Below are 16,652 nucleotides of genomic sequence, written 5' to 3'. Positions count from 1 at the left end.
TTCTTGAGTCAGGAGTAAGAGAATAAAGAGAAAAGGCAAGAAGAAGAGCAGAGTTTGGGGACAGATAATCCAATACATTCTATTTTATACCATATTTTAAGTTTATACTGAGAAGCCAGTGTTGTAACCAGCTGCAAATATTTGGTTGATTCTTTTTTGTAAATTTGAGACTGTGTCTAATGGGAAGGTGAGGGGTGTAATTTTTGAACCTACTAGTCTAGAAATAATACTTGAAGGCAAGGGTATAAATGATAGCAAGAGAAGAGGGTTCAAGGGAAGGGGATAAAGGTGGACCTTCAAGGAGTGATTATATTTCAGGGTTAGAAAACAACAGAGAGAGAGAAAAAAACTTTAAAAAAAATGGAGGAAAAAAATGGGATACTGTCAGTCTACAGAACCAAAGGTAAAAGAGAATACAAAAAGGAGGTAGGGGTCATTAAAGATAGTTCAAAATACTACATAGAGGGCAAAGTTAGGGAAGAATCAGAAAATTCCATTTCAACTTCATCATCAAGGTTTGGAGCCATGAGATAATTTTCTGTGAATTACAAACATCAATAAATAGAAACAGAGAGTGTACATAGCTTTTTTTTAATGTAAAGGGAAAAATAACCAGATAGCCTACTGATTATAAAAGATGAAAATAATTTTGTTTGGAAAATCGGCAGCTCTTGTGTATGTTTATGCAAGCAAAAACATTTAGAGAAAAACCTGGCATGACTGAAGAAGGAAGAGGTACCTTCTGTAGCTTCAGGAGAAACCATGCAGTAGGGGATCAAGAGCCCAGTAGTGCTGGTGACCTCAGGAGTGGGAGGAAGCATTGCTAACTCAGCAGTTCCTGGTCTCCTGATACAGCACATGAGATATTTACTTCTAAATGTCACCAGAGCTAGACATAAAGCTCATGTCATGTCTAGCTTAGTTCTATTATTTTTTAAAGCTCAGATTTTTTTTTTTTTTTTTTTTTTTGGAAAGGAGATAGAAACAGGAGGGAAGAGAAGGAAAGATGAAGATACCAGAGAAAGTTTCAGAAGTGAAGCATGGTGACAGATGGAGAGGAGGAAAGATTAGGGAGGTTGTACCAGATGGCCTCTGCTTTTTCAGTGAAGTAGGAAGGAAGGTCATCTGCTCAGAGTGAGGACGGCACGGCTGAGATGAGGCATCAAAAACGTAGGAAAAAATGTTAGAACATCTTTTTTTTTTTTTTTCTTGAGAGGAAATGGATATAAAGTTCAAAGAGGCATAAGATCCTGAGATCCTGAGCAATAAGATGTCTAAAAGTGAGGTTAGGGAACAAGAGCAGAGCAGACTCAATGGGAACTTTCTCATGAATTTATCCAGTAAAGCTTGGCACTTAGGAGTCAATGACCAGCTAACAAATGGTGGGCAACTAATAGTGGAGGCTTGGCAAGATTGCAGGATCTCCAAAGAGTGATTCTAGTGTGTGAGAAAGGACAGTTAGTTAGTGCCTGCCGTAGAGTCTTGGGACCCAGGGAAGGCTTCTGAAGCTGAAGGCAGAGTGAAGAAGTGTGTATCTAGTGAGGATTCTTTAAAGGAACAGAATCAACAGGAAGTATAATTATAAAAAGGAGATTCATTAGGCTGACCTACACAACCAGAAGCTGGATAGTCCAATGGCTGTCGCCAGCTGGAGGACTGGAAGAACCAGTAGCTGAACAGTGCAACACTCCAGTGGAAGACCAAAGGCTTCTGGAGAATCACTGGCAGAGTCCGCTTTGGAAGAGTTAAGAAGCAAGACTCTATATCCTCAGACTATGGAAGTAGCAATCAAGAACTCATTCAAGAATGATGAAGGTTGCATTTACTGATGCTTCCTTGTTCTTCCAATTTTTATTCCATCCAAGCCATCATCCGATTGGGCGGTGGCTGCCCACACCTAGGGAGGGTCTCCATTTCAGTTGGCTATTCTACATGTCAATCATTCATAGACACACCCTCATTGACACACCCATAAGCCTCTTAATCATAGGCATCTGTTACTCCTGTCAAGTTCACAATTTAAATTAACCATTACAAAGAGGGACAACCTGAGGTGAAGTTGAAGCCACAACTACCATGATAAAGGCAAAAGTCAGAGGCAGGGGAAAGAGCAGAGAAAAGACACAGTGGTTGTAGCAAGACACAGATACTCTACAATATGGATTATTGCATTTAGTTCAGTCTTAAGAAAAGATGAGCCCAGAACTGTAGAAGTAAAAGGTTGGCAGAAGTGCATCAATATCAACGCCATAGGAATTGAAGGGATTATGGACATTTTATGGTGGGTATGATTTTGGAAACCAATGAAAAGTCTTGGAATATTGGCTGATGGAAGTGAGGAAGAATAATGTAATGTAATAATTGCAATAGAACTTCACAGAAGAAAGAGGAGGATATTGGTTAGGTAACAGTTCCAAAGCTGTGAGGAGGCTTTCAAAGATGAAAAATATAAAATTTCTAACAAAGACTTAACATAAGAAGCTAGGACCCAAAGATGTGAGTCTAAAGCATGACGGCTTTACTACAAACTAGCTTCGGGGTTTCCTAATAGACAGGATCTCACTTTCACGTGGATTCTTGAAAAATCCATCTTACAGTGAAAAGCAGAACAGTGGTTACCAAAGAGCAGAGTGGTTCAGGGCAATCAGGGAGATGCCAAAGGGTACAAAGTTTTGGTTACATAGAATGACTGGCTTTTGAGATCTGTTGTACTACATGGTGACTTGAGTTGATCATAATCTATTGTGTATTTCATAATTGATAGAAAATTTTAATATTTTATATCACAAAAAAATAAGTATGTGAAGTAGCATTTGTTAATTAGCTTGATTTGATCATTTTATTCAATGTACATATATGGATAGTACTTTAGTATTATTGATTGATTAAAGATTTTAAAAAGAAAAAAAAATAAATGAGGGATTTGGAGTCTGTGATGACTTATTTACGATTAGATCTAAGATAGATTTTTCACAGATGTTTACATCTAAGTTGGAGAGGTAAGCTAACATATCGTACAAAAGGAGTCACCAAGTGACCTAAAGATGGAAGACTGTTCAGATGTGAGTAGCAAGGCAAATCTCATTATAGATGTATCAAAGGATGGGGACTCCACACTAAAATAATCCATGCTAAGGTCACCACCTTTCATGATAGGGAAATGAAGAAGCTCTCATGCTCATGTTTTTTTTTTTTGACAAAAACCCAAATTACCTAATGTCACTGCCACCAAGCTGGTTCCCTAACCAGCTCACTATTTAGCTAGATGTCTTCCCTTGTGACACTGTAGGCCAGCACCCTTACCTCACTCTTAGGGAGACTTAGAGAAGCACAGTCCTGGCCATCAACAAACCTCCCTTCCCTACTGCCTGCCACTGAAGGAATTTTCAGCAAAGCCTTTTGGAATCTGCATGTGCCTTCCACACAGCCTACCCCACACCAATCCTCTGTCTATGACAACGAGGTCTGCTCCCACGTGTCTTTTTCTTGTTTATTCAAAGTTGATGATTATAATAGCTCAGGTACTTCATTACTTTTTGAATGGGCCAGAAGCTGAGTCTCAGGGAATCAGGATTCCACGTGAGTGTAACTTTCATTAACAGAACTCTAAACCTATGGAGTGACTGTCCCCAGAACAGACCCCTTGTACTTCTAAGCCTGAGGCAATTGGAGCTGTCTTCTCCACCAGGCACAGTAGGCAGTAGGTCCAGGGTGTGTGATATTAGGGACCCTCAATGCTGTTTGAATTTCTTTTAAGTCAGAAGGAAAAACAATGTGCATGCTCTGCTATATTGAATCTGGCCTGGATTATATGATAGCCCAGATTATGTTATATTAATACAAGTCACAAGATATAATTTTGAATGTGTTTTTCTGGAGGAAAACCTACAATAGTCAAACAGCAGCCCTGGATGTAACCATTGTAGCTACCTTTTCCCTCACTTCTCCAAAAATATTTTGGTTTTCATTATAAAATGGTATGGTATTCCTGAATATGAGAAAGAAAATAGAAGTGAGGAGAGGTGGGGAGACAGAAAAGCTAAACTTAAACTAAACTGAAGATGAAGGCCTGTTTCAGACCAGGAGTCATGGTCAAATGCAGGGCTGCTTTTGGATACTCTGAGTTTGTCCAACTCTAGAAAAGTTATTCTAAGAGAAGCCTGTTGACCAGCCAGGATACCATAAGGATAAATGAGAGAAAGGACAGGGAGTTTGTGACTCTATCTATTGCACAAAGCCCCACCCAGGAACCCCTGACCACTGCCATCTGCTTTTTGTTTGTTTGTTTGTTTTAATGTCTTGGGTTTCTCTTTTTTTCTTTCACTTTTTTCCTTTCTTGCTTTACTCTCTCTCACTTTCTCTCTGTCTCCCAGGCTGCCAAGTTTTGTTAGAGATATTTTTGAAAACATGCTGATCGTCTCTGCCACAAATGCGTGTTCTCTAACCTCTCACTGTGGCTCAGCAATCCTTCTTTCATCTCCTGTTAAGTCTGTTTACTTCTCCTCTATGGCTTGGCATCCAGTAGAATGAGAAACAGGTTGGTCTTTCAATCACTCAGCAAGTCTTGGTTGAGGACCTACAGCGATGCTCAGGACATCAGTTCCTGTCAGAGATTTGACCTCAGCCAATTAGCAAGGCAGTGAGAAAAAGAATTTCATCCTTTGATTTTTTTTTTCTTTACATGCCTACTGTGTGCCAGGCATCACAGTGAGTACTAGGGATTGAAAGGAAGAATATGACGTGGGTTATGCTTCCCCCAGAAGAGTTAGCTTTTCAAATATATGTAAATGGATGACTATAATCCAAATATCCCCTCTCTTTAATGGCGGGGGTGGGGGGGGTGGGGTGGGGGTGGTGGTAGGTGGCTGAAGGTGCTAAACTCTTCTCAGGGAAGCCCATAGCTCTCTGCAAACATTGGCCCGGCTTCCAGAATAGACACCCTTTGCTCTTAATTTGGCCCTCCTCCCATCTGCAGACATTTCTACATTAAAACCAAAGTGAATGAGATAATTTTTAAATCATTAAACCCCTTGGCCCAAATAGCTAGCCGGAGCATGTTGTTCCTTAGTTAGGAGCTGTCAGAGTCACTTAAAAATAAAGCTGAACAAAGTGTTAAACAAACGAACAAGCAGAGCTGAAGGGGCAGTTCAAATATCACCAGGTAATCCAAATCCACTGTGGATTTCAGGAGTGCACATCTGCAGACTCGAAGAGACCACAGCGCTGATTAGCTTTTTAATCTTACCCGAGTAAGGATGGAAATTTTTCCTGTTACTGAGAGACACGAGGAAACCATTATTTCTTTGTAAAGACAAATATCCATTTCAGTAAGTAATTTAAAGCACACACTGACGAGAACATGTGTAGGTATTTGGCATAGAGCGGAAAGTACTAATGAAATAACTTCTCTTTAGCTGGTCTTTTCTAGACTAAAAGACAGAATTAATGATGTCTCTTTTCTGGTATTTACCATATTACAGATGCTTACAGTTGATCTACTGTTAGAAATAAAGAAGTCTTGCGCACATAAAAATAAGGAAAGGAGGAACAGGGAAATCTATCAACATTTTCTGTCCTTACTTAGATATCATGAGGATTTAACTAACACACCTGAAGTCAGCTTGGCTAATGACTCTGTCTTTCATTATTTAGATATGTCTGTACCTGAATAGCCCTGGGATTGTCTCCATTGTACATATTTGACTTTGACGCTGTTTGCTCCTTAAGGATTTGATGACTATTTATCCAAGAAAAAAAATGCATTTACATTTTTAAATGAATATTATGACATGACATGTTTGGGAATCTAAGAGACATTGGGAGTTCATGACGTTTTGAGGTAGTAAGAATAAATTTTTTCTAGAACTCAAACATCTTGCCACTTGTCCCTCTTCTTGGCATCATGTTGGACATATATTTAGTAGTCAAACATAAAGCAGGGGCTGGCTGCTGTGCTGGAGAAGCCCTGTCTGTCTTTATCATTACCCTCATGAAGCTTGCTGTTACTTTTTGATAGTAGATAAATATGACAAAAGATTTAATTAGTGGAAACATAGGAAATGGTAGAGAAATTAGAGTTGCTGTATTTCATGATATAAGTGAAGTGCTTAGCACTCTACATGGATCCTACTAGGTGCTTAGCAAACATTGGTTAAATGACTGAATAAATATTTTCTAGAGCCGAGAAGATGATGGCTCTCAGCTATCATATATTTGGGTCTCCATTCATGAGTATGAGGCTTGAGGATTCTCATTTTTTTTTCCTGGAAAACTGACTTCTTATTTCATATGTAGGTTTACAAATGATCATAAGAATGATCAAGTCCAGGGCTGTGGATGTTGCTCTGTAGTAGGGCAATTGCCTAGTATATGCCAGGCCCTGGGGTTGATCCTTGGCAATGCAAAAGGAAGTCAGGAAGGAAACCAAATCCATTGACCTTTATATCCAGTGAAGTTTCTGAGACCAGAGAGTTCTTTCTTGCAATAGAGATGGGAACCTGTAGCTGAAGATTTTTTAATGGATCGTATGTCAATGCTCTGCAGACACTCTGCCCCTATCAAAATCTTTGGAGTCCTTTAGGAATTCTTCATGCTAGTTATCTGATTATCAAAAATCATTTCCCCAAATTTTCTTTTCTCTCATTTTTACATCATCTTCCGGATCAAATTAAATAACTCTTCTCCTTCCTTTGCTTTTTTAACTTTGAAATCTTTGTGGATTATAATTACTCTCCATCTTGGCAATGGTTTCAATGAATTATCCATTTTCTCTAATCTCTCCAGATACCTGGATTGTTCTGTGGGCTTTATCATCTTGCTGCTCTTGCCTAGAGTTCCTCTCACTGCTGTTCTGTGCATTTGTTCTGAAAGGAGATGCCTTAAACTGAGCCCTCATGCTGGTGAGCATCTTTAAGAAACAGATGTTTTCTTGGTATCGTCATGATGCAATTTTATTGCTCTGTAGCTTTTTATGGCATTACCAACAATTTGTCTTTTCTCCCAACCTGTGCCTAAAGCTTTGAAAAGCTTTACATGCACTTACTGGGCTTCATTTTTATATGAGGTTTTTGAAGAAGAAGAAGAGGAAAAGGCCGAGGAGGGGCCAAATGCATTTGAATCTTTTATTTAGAGAAATACTTTCTTCTAACCCAACCCATTAGAGTTTGCAACTCTTACAACTTTACTTAACAATTTTAAGAGCTCTTATTCATTCAGTAGTTTATAAAGTAGTTCTTTATGAACAGACTCATGGTTTCTACATATAGATATATAATATCTTATCCTGTGGGACAGAATTATTCCCATTCTGCAGATGATGCAACTGACCACCAAGGAGTCTAATGGCTGCATCACAAAGCTAGGGCAGATCCAGGACTCAGCCTTGGACCCCCTGATTCCTAGTCCAAAGTCATTTTTTTTTTTGCTTCAAAACAGCTGCCTCTTCCATCACAGCTGTTGTTTAGAGAAGCCAATTTCAGTTTCAGATACTGCATATACAGTAAAGAATTATGGTAAACTTTATCCCCAGCCTCCAACACTTACTGTATACTTTGTTCTATCTTATTGTTTTGCAACTGTCAAAGGGTCAAAAAGAAAATGGAAAAAAAGAAACAGGGATAGTGGAGTACAGCACATGCTTTTCTTTGCAGAGTCCTCTGCTCAAAACTGGCCAAGGACAAGCCCATGGTTCTGAGGTTTCCCTGTTGCAGTGAGAGAGACTAAACATCACCGTGCTCTGGTGATAATAAAACAGAACACACAATACAAGGCTTCAATGACGATGTCCTGGAATGAGGACCCCCAAATTATGAACAGGTTGTCTTCCAAATGTTCTCTAGAAGGAAGTTGCTCAAAATAATGAATCCATGTTCTCACAAGGGGAAGAAAGCCTCGTAAAAGAGATTAAGAGTTTAAGTGCACCTACATGATATTATTTATGTGGTCATGGGAATCGAACTTAGGGGCGTTCTACCACTAAGCTACAGTCTCAGCCCTTATGTATTTATTGTTTGCTTTGAGATGGGGTCTTGCTAAGTTTCTGAAGCTGACATCCACCTTGTGATCCTCCTGCCTCAGCCTCCCAAGTACCTGGCATATACTACTATACCTGGCTAATATCCTTATTTTTAAAATTTATCTATTTTTTAAAAATATTTTTATGTTTTCTAATTAGTTGTACTTGATATAGAATGTATGTTGATATATATATATATACATATATATGTATATATATATATATATATATATAGAGAGAGAGAGAGAGACTTCTTTTTATTGTACATAATGTAGAATTATATTAGTGGTATAATCATATATGCATATAGGATAGTAATGCCCAATTCATTCTACTGTCTTTCCTATTCACATTCCCCCTTCTTTTCCTTAACACCCCTTTGTCTCATCCAAAATACTTCTATTCTTCCCTAATCCCTCCTGCCTTATTGTGAATTAGCATCAGCATATCAGAGAAAATATTTGACCTTTATTTGGGGGGATTAGTGTATTTCACTTAGGATGATATTCTCCAGTTCCATCCATTTACCAGCAAATGCCATAATTTCACTCTTCTTTATAGCTGAGTAATATTCTATTGTGTATAAATATCACCTTTTCTTTATCCATTCATCTGTTGAAGGGAACATAAGTTGGTTATTTAGCTATTGGTATTGAGCTGCCATAAACATTGATGTGGAAAGTCATTATGGTATCCTTTATGTATAAACTGAAGAGTGGGATAACTAAGTCAAATGATGGTTCCATTCCAAGTTTTCTGAGGAATCTCCATACTGTACCAATTTGTTGTCCCACCAGAGATGTATGAGTGTGCCTTTCCCCCCACATCCTCGACAACATTTACTGTTGCTTGAATTCTTGATGATCGCCATTCTGAGTAGAGTGAAATAAAATCTCAGTGTAGTTTTAATTTAATTTCTTTAACTGCTAGAGATGTTGAGCGTTTTTTCAAATACTTGTCGACTGATCATATTTATTCTTTTGTTAAGTGTCTGTTCAGTTCCTTAGCCCATTTATTGATTGGGTTATTTGTTTTTTGTTGTTGTTGTTAAGTTTTTTTGAGTGTTTTATGTATCCTGGAGATATTTCCAGTGCATATCATCAAGATTTTCCCCATATAATTGCAGCAATGATAGGCCCTAGAATAAGACTCTATTTTGCAAGCTCTCTGGCCTGTCTTTGATTATTTGTCCAGTGATGGTAACAATAAAACCTATCTCAAAACATTGTTGAGAGAAATGAATGGCTTGGTCCCGGTAATGGATTTATTCTAATAATGACCACAGAGTAAGCACCGTGTGTCCCCTGTGTCACCATTGCTGCTTTCCTCTTGTTATACTTCAGAGCTACATAGTGGCTTTCCTATGGAATTTTATCAAAGGCATTGGAGACTGGACAGTGTGAAGAGATGGCTGGCATGTGTGGATCTATGATAAATATCGATCTCTAACAAGTGAGAATACATAACCCTTCCCAGTGGAAGATGGGAGAGTGGGAAAGAGTGGTGGTCCTTCTTGTCTCCCATCATCACAGTGGTTGGTTAGCCCACAACCAACAACCAACTTCAGAATAAAGGCCAAGTGGAGATGGCCATGAGAAGTGGGAAAGAAGGAGAAAGCAGATTGTTCTGGTGCCAAGATGTACTCTGGGGGACAACCATCTGGAACTGAGCACCAAGTGTGCCCCATGGTACAATGAACAATCTGGGGCCACTTACATAGACTCTCAAGGTCCCAGTCTCCCTATGTGTGAAAAGATGACAAAGATACTGTCTACTCATAGGGTCGTTATGAGGATTAAATGAGAAAACATGTATAAATGATGTAGAAGAGTACCAACATATCATCAGTACTTTAGAAGGGATTGAAAGTGACGGGGCAGGGCGGGGTGGGGGTTGATATTTCAGATATATTAAATGACAAGCAGCCCTTCCATTGGTTTTGCTTGAATTCTGTTTGTACCCAAGATATGTACTATCAGAGGTTTTTTCTAAAGTCACAATCTGAATTGTCTCTTTTTTTTTTGCACATGTTTGCACTTTTTTTTCCTACCATGGTTTCTCAATGTCAACTTAATGTTTTTATCATCTTTAGAAAGGCAAAACCAGTTGAACGAATTTCAACCCTCCCTTGCATGAATCTAGACTATATCCAGAGCTTCCCTTTTTAGATCTAGATTGAGAAGTGAAAAGGAATCAAATCCATATCTTTCTCTGCAAGAGGTGTGACCCAGCCATTCTCTCCTGTACAATTCCTGCTCTCAAGTAATGCTGCACTCTTCTTTGATCAATCTCCTTGTAAAGCTAAAATGGTTTGAAATGATGAGAGACAGTGGACAGAGAAAAGGAGCATGTGGCGCTCACAATTATGGAGGTATTTACCCCTCAGTAAATTGTGACTTAGCCTCTTGGAGCTTCAGTTTCTTCCCCTGGAAATGGACATAATACCATCTACCATTTTGAACAGAGTTAGTGAGATTATGAATTATTAATTACTACAGTGTTTCAATTTACCATCTTATTTGTGTTTTCTCTCTTGATGTCATCAAAATCTGCACTTATTCATGGTAGTATATTGTGTGCATAAAGGACATCTTTCATAAGTGGTAAAAAAGAAAAGTTTCAGAGAACTTGTTCTTAAAGAATGGATGAATTCCAGTCCTTTGGGAATTTCTCCATTGATGTTTTTCTTCTGATATATCTAGAGAGGCAAAGAACTCACATTTGGACACCTCAGCAGGGTGCAGTGTGTCACTCTTCCTTGCTTCATATTCATGAAGAAACATAAGACCCAGCAGCTTCTCAAGCTGACACATTCTATAAGCATTAAAAGAGTCGGGCAAGGATGCTTGACTGAATTGAAGACCATCTTTCCTTCCTTTGGAAGAAGGTTTCAGGAGCCACCAACAAGGACAAACTCCTCTTGAAGTAGTTTGGCCTCACTTCTGACTCACAGAAAAAAAATAGCCCAATAAGACCTTGATGTCCTTGATGTTGGGCAAGGCCATAATAATATTAGTTTATAAAATTCTTAAAGCACAAAAGCTGTTGATTCTGCTTTTCACACAAATAGATGCACAAAACCAAATATATACTGATGACAGATCTTAAAAGCAACACAATCCTTAAATCAGCAAAATATGTCTGAAACATAAATTTGTGGGAAGCACGCAATCTAGAATTGTTTATAAGCAAATGCATTCCATCTTAAAAAAAGGAGAAAAAAGAAAATTCTTAAAGCAGATATAATCAAATGCTCACCTCAGTAATAATACAATAAATCAATAAGAATCACAAAAAGGAAAGCACCCATAGAATACAACATTACAAACTTATTGTGTACTCTCCAATGGACATCCAATGAATATCCGTGTTGGATGTATTTGTTTGCTATGTCTGTTCACCCACGGGAGTCTGTGAAAAGTGAGTGAGATCCCTATGGCAGGTTTTTAGTTTGAACATCTTAGGTTTTCAATGAAAATTTTCAGATCGATTGCAATGTTTAAAATACAAAAGGAGTGAACACATTCTGAACCATCTAGAAAGCCATCCTGTGCCTGGGAACGGCCACATGGTTTCACTGCTGAGGATTATATGTGAGTTTACACATTGGTACCAAATGATCACATCCAGCCAGAAATGCGTTAGGTGATCATGTCCTACTGTTAATGAGACAGCGATCATCATGTGTCTGCTATTGTACTCTTGTTGGATTCTTTTACTAATTATGAAGACAAAACTTCTCTTTTACAGTGATCAGCTATAATTGAAAGATATTTTCACAGACTAGAATTTTAGCTTCATAATTTATTTAATAAATCCAGAATGTTTTGACATCATGAAAATGACAGTGTGGTGGAATAATGTTCCACATTAATTGTCACAGGCTAATGAGAAAAGAACAGAGCAGACTTAATATATAAATGGGGTTTTTTGTATCAAATGAACAGTAAGTGACATCACAGAACATGGTAAAAAAAAATTACCCAGGTTTTATAGTTCAAGTAAAGAATTATGATTGAATAATTAAATGATCACAGGGCACATCACACAGTGGTATAATCATACCTAACGCCAGGAAATCCAAGGAAAGCAGCAAATCCCATCCATGTTGCTCTTGGGTATCTGTGAAAAATCTATCTTTGTACACACAATTTACAGAGGTTTGTGAGGATTACACAGAAATAGACAATGAACATTTTTTCATTAAATCATGCTTCAAAGTCACTTTTAGTTCATTTTGTGGGGAGGCTGGACTGCCACACAAATGAGTCCATGAAAACCATGAGTTGTGGCTTAAACTAATTATTTTTTAAAAAGGAAAATTATTATAGTGATGGCTATGATTCAAGGAATGATCCATCGGGCTCGACGTTACAAATATACAAGTTGACAGGAAGTGAAATAAACGACTATATGTTCTTTTTTATACAATTAAATTCACATAGATCATTTAGTTTTAGCAAAATAACAAAACATCATCTGTCACATTAAATTTTTTTGAAGAGTTTTTGGCTACGTATTTTTATTTGTATATAATGTGAAGCTTTGTTTAGATACCTCACGATATAAGAATTATAATCACATTTTCACATACTTAGGTAAAATGTAATACAAAAAAAAAATTTGAGACCACAATGAAATCTTATGGTAATGTTTATTTTCCAATGCAAGTTTTCTTCATTTTGCTCCAGTACTATATAAGATTTTCTTTTCCATGAATAAAAGTTTTAGAAGTGAAATTTAACATAGAATACTTGCTACACGTACATCATTAGGTACTATTATTCTCACTTTAAAAACAAAAATATATCTTCTTGCGGGGCATGGTGCTACTTGCTTGTAATCCCAGCAGCTCAGGAGGCTGAGTCAGGAGAATTAAAAATTCAAAGCCAGCCTCAGCAATTTAGTGAGGCCCAAAGCAAGTTAGTGAGACCCTGTATCAAAATAAAAAGTAAAATGGATGAGGATGTGACTCAGCAGTTAAGTGCCCGTGTATTCAATCTCTGATACACCAAAATAAAATACTATCAAATAAAAAATAAAAATAAATAAAAGTACAGCTTCTGACAGAATAAATGACTTGTCCATAGTCACAAAATTACAGAATAACAGAATAACTATGGGAAGTAGAATATACATGGTTGCAATTTCTGTTTTTTCAAACAACAAAATACAGAGGGGCAGTTAACAAAAATAATGAGTTTCAGTTGTGGAAAGTTGACCTGGAGTCCCTATTCTTTGACAGTAATTGTACAATAAGAAGGAGGAATCTAATTAAGTTACAGCTAATCATAATGATAAAAGGTCACTTGAATAAGAATAGAAAGCATTCTATACTAGCTCAGAAGGACTCATCAAAATGGAAAATGTTTTAGCAATTGATGCATAAATATAACTCATCCTTTACTTTTAATGAAATATTAATGTTCATTATCAAGAGATGTAATTTATAAGAAAAATGTTTGTTTTTCTTCTGTGTGCTCTTCTTTCTTAACTTCTCTGTCTCTTCTACCTTCTCCTTCATTTTTAGGTTCTGTTCCTTTCTCCCATGTCACATGTCTCCTGATGTCTTTGTCCATATCTAGAGACATTTTTCCTATTTTGATCTTCCAAGCAAAAAGTTTTGTCTTCATAGTATGACATAGAGTGATATCAGTTCCACCTCTAGGGTAGGAGAAGAATATTCCAATCATTCATGGTGAACATAACACTCCAACCCCCGAGAATCCAAAGTTGTTTAATACGGAATTTACAGTATTTTCTGGAAGGCAAGAGTACATCAGGAAGAGATAAGACCTTTTTCAATAAAAGCAAATAAAATATTTACTGAGCACCTACCACATGCAAGGGCTAGATTTATAGGTAGGGAATAAAAATGAGAATAGGGCAGGCATTGTCTTCAGATTGGACACACAAAACTTCAAATTATAATGCAAGCTAAATAATTGTTTGAGGTGATTATAATAAAAGGTAATATAAGACTAATGTGTAAATATAGTGAAGACAAATGCAGAGTTGTAACAAGACATAGATGGAATTGCAGGTCTATTCTGAAAAATTTATAAGGAATTTTATCATTGGAGAAATGAAAATGCAGAATTATTGTTGGGTTAAAGTTTTAAATCATTCTGATCAATTGCATGTTATTCAAGTCAAAAACAAAATGTCCTAATAAAACTCCAAAGCACTAATGAAGATTTCCATCTGGAGAAATCAGATATCATTATCAAGAGTAGTAAGGAAAATAGTGAAGGCTAGTAATGGTTAAAGAAATAGTTATGGTTGTAGTTACCACTTACATGGAAAACCTACTGTACTTACATGCCAAAAACTTCATACAGTATTCCAGACTCAGAATGAATATTAAAGATTAAATGTGGCAGGTCATGAGTGGCAATTATAAACTTTATTTTTTTTCCATAACTATGGGTTTCCATCTTTTACATTCGAATCTGGCTTAACTTAAATCTCAGAAACTGTCTGAGATGTGATTGGTATAAAAAGAGAAACTATTATTTCAGGACAAAGCAAAGTGAAAAAAAGCTCTTCCTTGCACACATGTTTCCAGTTTTGCTGCTTAATTTTGGAAAGAGGTAATTCCATGTCAAAATTAGGCCAAGTGAAAAATGCACACACAGTAATCTTCATTTTCATTATCTGGAGTAGTTCAAAAAGCTCAAAAAATGGAACTCTTCTCAAAGAAAGGAATGCCTGTTCAGGTAATTACAAATAACAGACGCATCTGGTTATCTTAATTGTTTGGGAATGTCTCAATTAGCTGAGGATGTTTTCATGATGACTTGGAGACAGTGAAAATTTTTCACAGCAGATTGAATTCAGTGGTGAGAGGAAATATAGGCAGCTCACCCTGAAGTCTATTAATGACTATAGAATCGGTTCAGAGATCCATATCTTTTGAATTTTATTTGCCTGTAAAGATAATATAAATGTTTTTTTTTTCTTTTTAATCTCTGCAGTTTCATGGCTGGTCTGAAGAGGAGGCAGAACGGTCCATCCTTTAGGTACCCAAGCTAAGGTAGGTCACATCCAGCCTCAAGATTTCCATCATGATCACAGCTCTACCTGTTTAAAGAAATTGTTTCTCCCTGAGATTTGCTTCTCTGGCTCCCTCATCACTTTGGGTTGGCTCTTTGAGAAGCTTAGAATGATCCAGAACGACAGGTACATCTTCAATCTGTTTTAGGACTGATGGTTTAGGGACACCTTGAAAATATCCATACCAGCATACTTGGTTTGGATATGTGTGACTTGTTGGCCAAAGTTTCACGTACTGGAGCTGGGTCCCCAGCGTGGTGGTTTGCAAGTGGTGAGTCCTAGGTGGAGCCTAGTGGGAGGTAATTAGGTCATCAGGGCTCTATCTTCATGAATGGACTGGTGGGTCATGTCTCATGGGACTGGATTCTTTCTTGTGAGAATGGGCTGTTAGCAGCAAACCTAGAGACTCCCTATGTCACTCTTCCACAGGTGCTGCTGACTGCTGCATTCATGGTGCCACCTCAGGGACGCCATCATCCATGAGGCCCTCACTGGAGCCAAGCAGGTACTGGTGCCATGCTCTGAAACCTCTAGAACTGTGAGCTCAGTAAAGCTCTTTCCTAATAAAGCAACCAGCCCCTTGTATTTTGGAATAGCAACACAAGATGGGCTTATACAGGTATGCAGCAAGATTGTTTGTCTAGATCTGCCAACATAGAATTGCCACTGCACAGCCCTTTATGCTTCCATAGGTAAAATTCCGTATGGATCTTGTCCTTTTCCAATGTTTATTTCTTTATATTTTTTAGAAGAAACATAGTCGTCAACCACAGGAACGTACATAAGCAATTACTATGATTTCCGACTAACCCATGTGTCGTACTTCCAAACTTTTTTTCCTGGGTGAAACTTTCGTGCTCTTGGCTTCTACTCAACTTTCGTGCTTTTGGCTTATTAACATACCTTAAAAGAGATAGCTTTGTCTGTTCCAAGGGAAATTTCCAATGAGATTGTTTAGAAGCCCTTCAACACTGATTTTTTTCAATCCTGACAAAAACACTCTCAAGCCAGAGGAAACATTTATAATTCCTAGTGAAGAGGTTATGAGCCATTAGAAGTCACTAATTCTTGGCTTAATAACCACCTTTACATAGAGAACATGAGTTGGGTTAAATCCTATAGACAGAAGGAATACACACCTGGGGTTAATCTAACCAGCAAGTGGATGCCCCATTGCCACAAACAAGTTCGGATCAATAGTATTTATCTGGCTGTCCTTGATATAGAACATGAGCTCCTCCTCTAAATCTTTCCTGCCTATAGTGATCAGCAGGGGAAACCTAATGTTCTGTAATAATTAACTGCTCCTGAAAAAGAAGTCAGTCTCTCTTAATTTTTCATTGCAGTTCCACACACACAGCATCTATACTTAGAGAGTACTTACTGCAGAGCAGGGTACAAATGGGAGAGGGTAGAGAAAGAGGGAGATGTCTGGGAAGTAAATATATGCTTAATTAGAATGCAAAGCCTCAGAGTTCTATCTTTCAACTTTTTTTTTCTGTAGATTCACCTTTTCCAAAGTAGAATACTCCTTGCTATTTAACAGAGATTTGCAGCATTAGAAGACTCCCTCATTAATTGG

General features: G+C 37.6%; 1 long non-coding RNA gene across 1 annotated transcript in view; it reads left to right on the top strand.

The window, feature by feature from the left end:
- LOC110597825 (uncharacterized) overlaps positions 1-16,652 on the top strand; it is a 68,954-nt gene that overhangs the window by 26,771 nt on the left and 25,531 nt on the right. The window contains exons 2-3 of the long non-coding RNA XR_013428972.1: positions 14,992-15,050; positions 15,500-15,575. This is a non-coding gene — a long non-coding RNA (uncharacterized LOC110597825). The remainder of the gene's footprint in view (positions 1-14,991; positions 15,051-15,499; positions 15,576-16,652) is intronic.

This window comes from Ictidomys tridecemlineatus, chromosome 12, assembly GCF_052094955.1.
Source record: "Ictidomys tridecemlineatus isolate mIctTri1 chromosome 12, mIctTri1.hap1, whole genome shotgun sequence".
NCBI lineage: Eukaryota > Metazoa > Chordata > Mammalia > Rodentia > Sciuridae > Ictidomys > Ictidomys tridecemlineatus.
Note: the sequence above shows the minus strand (reverse complement) of the source record. Positions and strands in the feature narration are given on the sequence as shown.